Here is an 11,030-nt window from a genome sequence, read left to right on the forward strand (position 1 = left end):
GCAAATGAAGGAGTCATTGACTTTCTGAGCGCTCTGACAGGCTGACCCGGGTTCCGAGCTGCTCACTTTTAGGCTGGGTTCGCGCAGCGGGTCAACATCACTGACATGTTTTTTTATTTTATTTTTTTTTGTCTTCTTTTTCCTTTAAGCTTGAAAGAGGATGCTGCGGAGGATATCAACAGACATCTGGCGCCAAGAGGCCAAACTTGATCTAAATTTAATGACCTGCTATTTAATGATTCGCAATTATTATGGGATGGAATGGACTTCAAAGTGGATCTCATGCATATTTCTCACTCTAAGAAGAACAGACACACGCACTCATTAGGACCTGGCTTTAGATGGACTGCTTTCCCTCTGTGGCAATCATGAACCTCACTCTGAAGTCAATACATGCTTACCTTTTTTTTTTTTTTTTAAACATTTAAATGCAGCATATAACGACTTTATTATAAAATGTGCACAGGACATTAAGAGTTGTCTCTTGTCTGTGCATATTTTTATCTAAATTTACCATGCAGCACTTTGAGCATCAGCTCACACAGCTAATTACAGTGTCATCTAGTTCTCGATCCAGTCAAAGCAATCAGGAATCAGCTGCTCTGATAATGTTTGAGCTGGTTCCTGAACTCCGTGCATGACGTATGTAGATTTTTACACATTCAGCCTTGATATATCTGACAGGCGAGGAGGGAAATGAAAAGAAACCGGTGCAGTTGTAAAAACGGGTAAACTGCCCAGCTTTATGTCTGTCAGCAAGAAAACTTTGATGATCTGAAACACTCTGAACATTTAAGAGTGACACAATTAAAGACAGAAGCAGAAGAAATCTGGAGTGGGGGACAAAGACATTTTCTCAGCACTGGATGTTTTGCGGCAAATATTTAGTACGTATAAATCGCATCTTGGTAAAACAGCAGGGTGGGCCTGCTATAATTTGACCACAGCAAAGACCTTATACAGTTGATTCAGCATTCACTGTGCGTGCGTGCGTGCGTGCGTGCGTGCGTGTGTGTTCCAGCTGGCAAAATCATAATTTCCCATCATTAACCTGCAGCTCTTGTGGTGTGGTTGCCGTGGCAACTCCTCCCTCTCAGGGAGAGGCGATGCAGCACATCCGCACCGGTTTATTAGATTTCTGATCACACAGCTCCTTCCACATGGCCATCTGGGGGGAAAAACAAAGTGAACGAAGAAACGTGTGCCCTCCGCTTTACCTTCTGCAAGTCTTTGCGTTGTGGCGCTGCGGACGAGCTTTGTATTGTGTGTGTGTTTTTTTTTTTTTTTTTTTTTTTGGTTTTGTTTTTTGGCAGCGTTTGTTTTCAGTCACACTGGCGTGGAATGTAAAGTACGAAGCGAGAAGATGAATGGTGGGATGAAAATACAGCACGCAGTGAAAAGCAGATAAAGACGCACTGAGACGCTCTCCTCTCTGCAGCAGCTGAGCTGATGAACGCCTCCTCCGCCTTTTAGCAGGAAAGTCTCCGTCTGAGTTCACCCACAGTTTATTCGCAGCACATGCTCGACATGGAAGGAGTTGGACTCGCTGAGATTAAAGTAGAATCCAGTAGATGCTAATTAAATGTTCTCGATCAAATTGGCAGCTTGGTGCAACTGGAACAAGATGACTGCGGGCAAACATGTAGCAGCACATTTGCAACCTTGTTGTACATCGCAGTTACACCATTTTAACCAGCACCGCCTTCTGCCAGGCCGCCGGCAAACACTGTTGACGGAGCGCGCGCGGCGCCACGTTCCCCCACAACAACCGCACGCACGCACGCACGCACGCATTTTCGCGCGCACTAATCCGAGTCCGTGTTCGGCATGGTTCACGGTGTCTAATCTGCAGAACTGATGAAATGTAGACAGGCGTTAGACACAGACTATCTGATGCACTCTTGATACAAATGAAAGCTGTCTGAGAAGCTCAGCACTAGGCTGGCTCAGCACCTTTCAGCATTATCATAAATTTAGCATAATACGCTCCAGTAAATTTCATGGAGGGAGGTTTATATTTAATTGCTTACATCCGGTGTTTAGGAGAAGGCTTTGGTGCAGTGTTTTATTTATTTATTTATTTATTTTGCTGAAAGGCTCCTCAGACTTAGAGCGTATAACAATCTGAGATGACTGGGTGTGCATTTGTATTTTAACAATTTTCTTCTGATATTCCAATGGGCACACGGGTCAGGAGTGAAGTTGTGAAGAGCTTTAAAGCAGTGGTAGCTTAGAAAACAATATCACATGCTCTCAGTGTGGCTCATTGTTCAGTCTTTGTCCACAACTGGAAATTTGCAAAGACCTGATTGTCTTGATCTAACACAGGATGTGTGCAGCAATAATCTGAGAAGTAGCCAAGGGCCCAGTGGTCATCATTTACTTAATGGAAGTTTGGTATGATTGTTGAAAAAACGTCAGGGGGGGGACAAGAGAAAGTCCAGCTTGAAGTTTGCTAGAAGTCAACTCAAAATGGTGAAAAACTAACCCTGAACGTGTTTCTTTAGCAGCACAGGAAAGCTGGTTCAAGTTGATGAGATAATGGGTGGATCTGAATACACTGTTTTTCTGGAACAAAACCCGTTTGAGGCTGCAAAAGACTGAAGACCAGTCAGAGGTTCAGTAGACTGGCTAATTACTTTTTTTTTTTTTTTTTTTTTTCCCCCAATTCAAAAATGGCCCCGTCATTTCTGCTGGTCTGTGTGCGGAGCAGAGCGTGTCTGTGCTTGTTTTCTACTCAGGTACAGCTGGCAGGTTTGATTATCCTCAGCTGTAGCTCATCAGAGCAACTGCTGAAAAGACTGGAGAGAGTTTGCTCTCTGGGTTTTGTTGAGAATGGGCGTCTTCTCACTAGTTAACTGTTGCTCTTGCTCCCCAAACATCTTTTGGACGTTTGCTCAAATCAAGCCCTCGCCGGCTTCTGAGAAAACGACAGAAGAAAAAACTGTAATGTTCTCTGAGCTACTGATCCCCGCTTTGGCTGCAATAACTTCAGTGAAATGTTTCTTGCCGCCATCTACCAGTCTCTTCCTGTAGATGCATGCACTTTCATATTAACAGTAGCGGGGCACTGCTGTTGGCTCAGCTGTGAGTGATTCTTTTATCGTCTTACCCGATGCTCCAGAGGCAGAGCTTTGAGCAAATAGGAGGCACAACGCACAAGCAGGCTACGAGAGATTTAAGGCTTTCTTAATAAACGTACATGAATAATGTAAACAATGCTGAGTTTGATATATATATGACTATAATTATGACCCATAAACATAATTTAGTGGCGGGTCATAGATTAAAGGACATATCTGAGCGGGTCGGTGCTTCTGCAGTGCTGAGGCGAGCGTCTTACTGCTGATGCTTTACTCCACTTGTCTCCTTGGAGATGATGGTCACTGCAGTTCAATGCCAAGATTTTTATAGGCTGTTACTGATGTAGCTGGTTCAGTTGAGATGGCTTGCAGATTGGCAATGCTTGAAGATAAAGAGTTTTTGGCTTTGAACAGTATAAAAACTAATTACCCATCAACCCAAAGACTTACCACATCTGAGCTTCATTAAGATCTTAAATGGACACAGATGAGGTGACATTCTAGTATATTTAAAGGAAAACCTGCTTTAATCTGGTAAAGCAGTCAAAACGAAGGATATTGATCGGTGATTGAAGAATGTGTTGCGCTTCCGCAGGTTCTTGGATTCTTTGTTTTTTGTTTCCACCTGTCAGTCAATAAAATCCATCCGAGTCTTTCTCGTCTGGGTTGAAAACGTGCTCGGCTTTGTCCGACATTACAGGGAGAACTGAAAATGTGACTTTCACCGTGTGATCATTGCAGGGGGAAAAAAAAAAAGAAGAAAAAGATCTCTTTAGCTTCACATGTTCATTCTGGAAAAGGAAAATCTCCCCCATCCTCCATCCTTCTGCCTCCCTGCTCGCCCCCCCCTCTCTCTCCTGCACCAGCTGAACAAAGACAACTGCTCTTTGTTGGCTTCATGCTCTGTGTGAGACTGAGGGCCAGCAGCTTTTCACTGATACAAGAAGCAAAGATAGGAGCATTCAGCAGAAAAGAAAAAAAAAAAAGTAATACTCCAAAACATTTTTGGCCTTGAGTCTCTATTTAGATCCCAGGTGCCTTTTTCAGATGTTTTCAAAAGAGATAAGAGTTATGAGAGCTGAAGCAGCTGTCTGAATGAAAGCGCTCCAACCAGCACCTTTTCTTGTTTAAACCACTCCATTTTTTTTTACATATTCTGCCACTTTCAGTCCTTCAGCTTAAAAACATCACAGGTTTTCAAAGAAATGCTGCTTTTTTTCTCTACTCAGAAAGCTGAGAACTTGTCAGAATCAAACTACGAAGCACTTCATCCTTACATCCTAACATTTTTTTTATTACTATTGAACTTTTCAAATGGACTTTTTGTAAATCTTGTTTCTCTCTCCCTCTCTCCTTCTCTTTTACTTGTTTTTCTTTCTTTCCCTCAATTTTTTGTGGTTCAAAAATAAGTAAACATTCATTCATTCAAAGAAGAGAGAAATTGCTGCCTGTGTAACTATGGGGGGAAAAAATCACAGAGGGCAAACGCATATTACGAAGGGGAAATGGATTTTGCTTAGGAGGAAAAATGAAGAGTGATGGAATTTTTCCCCTCTGTTGCCACACCCAGTTGGGAACCAGTTTGCTCCGGGCTGGTGGGCTGCTTTACCAGGCTGGTTACTCCAGGAGGGGGCTGTGCAATATGTTTTTGTCTACATTTGCAAGAAGAAAAAAAAAGCAGATTTTGTCTTTTCTTGTTGGTTTATCCTACCAGTTACCCTATATATGTATATATTGCCTTGTTTGTTTGGAAGAATAAAAAGGGGCTTTTATAATTAATCATTTCCATTACACATGGAGAATGCATTATTAATTGCAGATGTCAGATTGGGTTCTCTGCATAAACGTTGCACAGTACAACAGAGGCTCTCTGACAGAGGATAAATCCTGCAGAGTGTTTCAAGTCTTGTGGTGAACGGGATAATTTAGCCCCATTTCCAGGCCAGCTTAATGCTAATAGATGAAGGGTGAGAGAGCAAGAGGAGAGAGGGCGGCCATTAGCACTTATAAATCAAGATGATTTCGGAGGAGGACGAGGAAGATGATGTCAAGAACGGGGAAACTTGTGCATGAAAGCGCTTCGCCGAATGGCCAGTCTTCACATGTCCAGTTGTTCAGTTATAAAACTAGCAGAGACACATTCAGATGTCCTCCAAGTCAACACTGATGTCGTTTACAGGGATCAATCAGCAGGTGATCCCTTCAAAGTCCGCAACGCAGCATCGCGTTTGGAGCTAATTGCAAACTCAAGATCCAGCAGACTAATTGGCACACATTTGGAATTTTCTTTAAAAAAAAAAAAGCTTCATTAGGTTAGATCAATACAGGCATGTCTTCAAAGAGACACAGTCCAGCAGCATTTCAACCCTTCTGAGCCTCATTAGGTATGAATAATTAACAGATTTTAAGTAAACAAACAGCGTGGCCCTGCTTCTGTCCTCGATGTGTGGACAAGACACATTGTTCTGTCTTTGTAAGAGAGTGGCTCTAATGTGCAAAAAAGCAACCAAGCGCAGCCTAAGCTCACTGTCAAGTCTCCACTCATACAAAAAATTAGGACATCCATTAAATTTTTAGTTTTTATCAAGGAATGTTCAAATATGAATGTACGTTATTGATTTGTTTTATTCACATCTGAAAAAGAAAGTGATTTAAAAATATATATATGTATACCTCCCTTCAACAATTAAAGATTACCAATAAACCAATAATCAACAAAGGTTAAAACTTTGGCTCTTTTCACTTGTCAATAACAACTCAAATGTCAATTGATTTGAGCTTAAAAACTGAACAAAAGACGTTCTGGATCCGTGTTATGCGTATATGTATTCAGATGTGCTCCATTTTTCTTTCTTTTTTTTACAGATGGTCTCTAATTCTAAACAAGCATCCCCCGATGCTCTGACGTATACTCTCTGATGAAAAGGATGAATCATTCTGGGTTTCCATAGGTGTACATCTGCAGTATTTCTGGGGTTTTCAGCTGCAATAAAATCATTTGCCTTTAAAGCTCACATAAGGAACCAGATTCTGCCTCCACCACCAGTTGGGTAATCGTAATCTGCTGTATCTGAAGCTGACACCAACACTGGCAGCAGTGCAGGGAGCTTTGGGGGTCAGTCGGTGTCATCAAGCTTGTTCAGGTGCTGTTCGACATGCAAGTACACGACCTTTTCACTCGTGACCCCGACACTGAGGCTGAGTCAGCTTTTCTGCCGAGATACAGAAGGAAAAAGCAAATTCGCTCGTATCGGTGTCGGCCTCCTACCTTCCTCCACCTCGTCTCCCCTCAGCTGCAATTCCCACATCCCACCCTCCCTGTGTCCCAATGCCGCTGTTCTTGTCACTCATCGCATCGAGGTAGACATGAATTTAAGATATTAATGAGCTCATCTGACAAGAACAGACACACACTGTGGGACAATGTGGGACAGCTGGAAACAAGCCATAATGTTCAATTTACAATCTTCTTATGAGCAACGTGAACGGCTGTGCGACCTAAATCCTCTGGACAGAAATTAAAATTGTTTTGATTTTTTTCCTATGCTCTCCCCTTTAGAGGAAGACAAAATGAGTGATAACCTATATTTTATTTGAAATCTTACTTAGCTTACATCACAGGTAATGTCCCAACTGAAGCACTGTTGTTTTCACTTTAGCCACGGATCGAACGAAGGAAGAAATCCACAAGCAAATAGCTATTTGAAACTTAATTAAACCCATAAAATACTATTAAAATCTTATGTTTGCTTTTAAAAATAAACTTTTCTGTTTCCTACAATCAGTTTCAGCATCTAAAGATGTGATATTATCGACTCTGTGACAAAAAGAGGTCATTTGCATGATTGCTGCTCTTCAACAGTGCGACTACATGCACACGCACATACACAGGCACACACACACACATGTTCTTGTACTTATATGGGAAGTGAGGACTTTTATTTTGACTTTCTTTCATTTTAGTAACTGCATTCAAGTCTAACCCACACTTTTTTCCAAACAGTAACCATTACTAGTCTATTCCTAACTTACACCACAGCTCTAAATCTAACCAGTAGATCATAGATGGAAAAAAACTTCAGAATAAGACAATTTGAAAATATGTATTTTCAAATATTATTGTCTAATTGAGCAATTTGCTTTTCCATCTGTCTCAAACCCGCATTCACATTAACATTTATTAAAGTCTATAGATCTGGTACGAAATATTCAATATTATTGCACTATTAAACAACTTTTATTATGCAACTGCAGGTTGAAAACTATTTTGGCCAAGTTTTAAGATCCAACAACTGCTCAGATTAAAGTTAAAGTTATGTTAGGTGACGAAGGAGATAGATGAACAGAAACCTCCATTAGCTGATATGTGTAACTCCAAAATGAATAATATGGAGGAGAAAATTATAGATACCGAGGCACGGAGAAACAGTAAAGGACAACAAATGGAGGACATCCACTCAATCACATCAGATGAGATGATCTGAGATATCATATGGCTTAGTCAGCAGAATTATAGTGCTATTAAGTATTATCACACACTCCACTGCCTTCCACCTCAGGATGCAACTGGGGACACATTTCTGCTATTCGACTCGGAGCCAAAAACTCTGCACTCATGCCAGACGACGTACTTGAGTCTGTCAACCAATGGAAACGAGGCAGTTTGTTCATGCATCCCTCTAGTTCCCTGGTGGAGAATATGGTTCCATTTGGTATTTAAATGGGTCAAACTGTGGTGATTTATTCATGTTCTGAGTCTTTAGTGCCACTCCTCTCGACAGGCAAGCTGCGGGCTCACTGCCTCTGAACGGCAAAGCTTCTTGATTTTCAGCCTTTCATCACCCAAATGCAAATATTCTTACAATTTAAAATATATCACCAGCAATTCTTAGGGGTCTTTGAAAAATATTAATACATCAAGAGTTTTTTTTTGTTTGTTTTTTTACAGTGTCATATTATAACTGTGATTGAGTGCTTTATCGTGTTTAACTGTGATGAACCAACACTGTGTTTTGAGTTATTGAAAGCTGGAAGGAAAAATATGTTTTTAAATAGTTTTAAAACTAAAATCTGAACAGTGTGGCCTCATGAGTCAAAACTTTATTAAACCATCTTTTGCTAAGCTATAGTAGATCTGACTGAACATTTAGGGTTGTTGTCCTCTCTAGAAACAAGTTTTTTTCAGATATTAACATTTCTTTTAGGACCGCCCTGTATTTAACTCCACTTATCCTTTCCATTAAGTTTCTCTCTGTCTGCTGAACAAACGCATAATACTTCCACCACCACGTTACCATTAAATCGATGTGTCACAGATGTATTTTTCCCCCCACTCCACATAGTGCATAAAACTATGTGTAGTTTATGTTTATTTGCAAGTTGCACTTGAATGCACCCCTGCTGCACAGTCATAGAAAGCTCTGTGGGGAGCAAAAGATGATGAATCAGCACAGTACATAAGTGATTCTGAAGGATTAAACTGAATAGAAGACAAAAAGCTATTTTTTTTAGAGTGTAATCCGTCTCTGAGCATTTTCCCCAAGCAATTATTTTATTATCAATAGAGAACAACTGTCATTATCTCAAGATAGAGATTCAAATTATATACAGCAGACCGCTGATGAATTTGGTACAATGTAAAACACTGGACAGGAATACATTCTGGAAAAGAATAGCTGATTCTTGGAGAGCTAAGAGCACTTAGCAATGAAGAACAAAAGAATAGAAAACTGATGCAAACATAATCCTTGAACACCATGCTGCCAAAGCTCTGTTGTTCTCCCTCTATCAGCAAGCTTTCCTGGCAGTGCAGTTGGATGTGACTGGTGTCCAAGGCGTCACAGTACCTCTCTTTGTAATCTTCAGGCAGATATTTCTGCTTTCATGGACTCCAGGTCACCTGTAGCAGTGAGAGAGACGAGAGAGAGCTGCAGTTCTCACTGTCCTCAACCATGCAGCCGCTAAACTGCACAGCACTGCAGGTCAACATTTTTTGGTAAATAGTTCTCCAACATTTCACCTGGTAAAATAAAGGTTATGAAAACGTTCCAAACTTACTTTCCCCGCCGTAGACAATCTTTAGAAAATCGAATCCCTGAAAGAGTAAGCCTGAAAGAACAAATTACAAATCACAAAAAATGAGATTCGTTTTGACCCAGAAGAACACAAATCATTTTCTCAGTGATTAATTTATGGAAGCCTTGTCTGGTTTTTCTTGTTTCACTTTGGTTTAATCCACATTCTGCATCAGTATGCAAAAAAAAAGAAAAAAGAAAACCAGTAAGCCCTGCCAGAGGCATGTTTAAGGCCTGGGAAGTCCACAGTAATTACACTAATATGCCCCCTCTCAGCAGGATCATTTGTTTGGTTTCCAAAAGGGCCGACCAGATGGTCCCCTGAGCCCAGTGTTTCTCCATATTCATGAGCTAAAGTTTGACCCTGACACCCCTGAAGGGCTGACCTCTAGCCTGGACTCTTTAGGGCATCAATAGGACATAGAAGACAGCTGAGGGAGAAGCATTGCACCAGGCATAACAAAACCCCACCTCCAGCATGGATGAGTGCCAGACCCCTCTGAGTGAAGACATTTGGAAATGTGTGAACACCAGAGTGAGCCAAAGCCTGGCAAGCTTTTCTCAGGGGCTGATGGGACGTTGTCTCTGGAAGTGGACATCTGTCCCAGCCACGTAAAGTCCCACACAGAGACGGTTTGATGGATGGAGTTCACAGGGAAAACACGAATGACGTTGCAACATGTCATCGATGTTCAGGATAGTGTTTGTGAACTGGATGATGATGCTTTTGTAAGCAAGAGTCCATCTGGATCACCACATGACACAAACAAAAAGTTTTTCTATCAAGCTAAACAGATTTACACTTAAGATAAGAGTTTGTTTTTTTTCTTCAAATTCAGAAGTTACTTTATTATTTACTCGCCTACTTTAAGCAATCTGGGAAAGTATCCTAGGCACACCCGTGGATGTATTTTATTGAGAAAAACTTTTGCCTGCATCTGTGATATCATGGAAAAATTTTTAAAAACCAGGCGCGATGTTAGGAGAGGGAGTTGTGAACCTCCATCTTCTAATCAGCAGGTGTAAATGCCAGAACCTTTGAGGTTTATGACTCTTTGGTTCTTAAGCTGAGGCATCGTCTTAGATAAAATACGTTTTTATATATAAAAAATATTATAAATTACCCATCAGATACCGTTTCCTCAGAGGTAAACTGGGGAATTGTATGTAACGCGCTGCTGTGAACTAGATATAATCCGCGGGAGAGTAATCTGTATTACTAATATTAACTCCTTACAATACTCAGGTTAATTGCGTGCGCTAACGTTACTAATACATGTGCGAGAGAGATAAGATAAAAAACAGTTGAGTCACCCTACCCTCAAACCTCAGCAAAAAAGACCAGAATACAACCATTGGCATATTATGTGTGAAAAATATTATCAACTGAACTAAAAAGCACTTGTGTTGCACATAATGCTAGCTGAGAAATAACCAAAGTTAGCTTGAGCAAACAACGTGATAGAACCGAGAGTAGCTCAATATAAACACATAAAATATATTTTTGTCCACAAACAAACATAAAACTGCAATAAAAGTGTTTTTAAAAATTACTTACCCGGTGAAAGTCATTGCTGGCCCTGTTCTTTAGCCCGCGAACATTAGCCTCCAGCCGGTAAATATCCCACAATGCAACTGTACATTTAAAATTTACGGTACAGCTGTGCTCCTTGATCCAGCGGTCCAATCACATACCATAACTTTCCATACGCATTTCAGATCACAGTAAAGAGCTGTAATTTCAAAATCCAGCCACTTTACTGTATTTTCATAATATAGTTTTAATAGCCATTTGTTCTATAAGTGTTTTCATTCCCTTTCTTTCAATTTCTGATCTAATTTATAGTCACTTATGCTGCCAAAAAATGCCATG

The 11,030-nt window shown here is 40.7% G+C and overlaps 1 long non-coding RNA gene across 1 annotated transcript; it reads right to left on the reverse strand.

The window, feature by feature from the left end:
• Nucleotides 1–8,401: 8,401 nt before the first annotated feature.
• LOC103465351 (uncharacterized) lies at nucleotides 8,402–10,828 on the reverse strand. The gene is made up of 3 exons (XR_533780.2): nucleotides 10,716–10,828; nucleotides 9,141–9,191; nucleotides 8,402–8,982 (listed from the first exon to the last, which is right to left on the reverse strand). It is a non-coding gene; the product is annotated as an uncharacterized LOC103465351 (long non-coding RNA).
• Between the last annotated feature and the right edge of the window lie 202 nt (nucleotides 10,829–11,030).

Source organism: Poecilia reticulata, chromosome 5, assembly GCF_904066995.2.
Source record: "Poecilia reticulata chromosome 5, P_reticulata-male-v2, whole genome shotgun sequence".
NCBI classification, from domain to species: domain Eukaryota; kingdom Metazoa; phylum Chordata; class Actinopteri; order Cyprinodontiformes; family Poeciliidae; genus Poecilia; species Poecilia reticulata.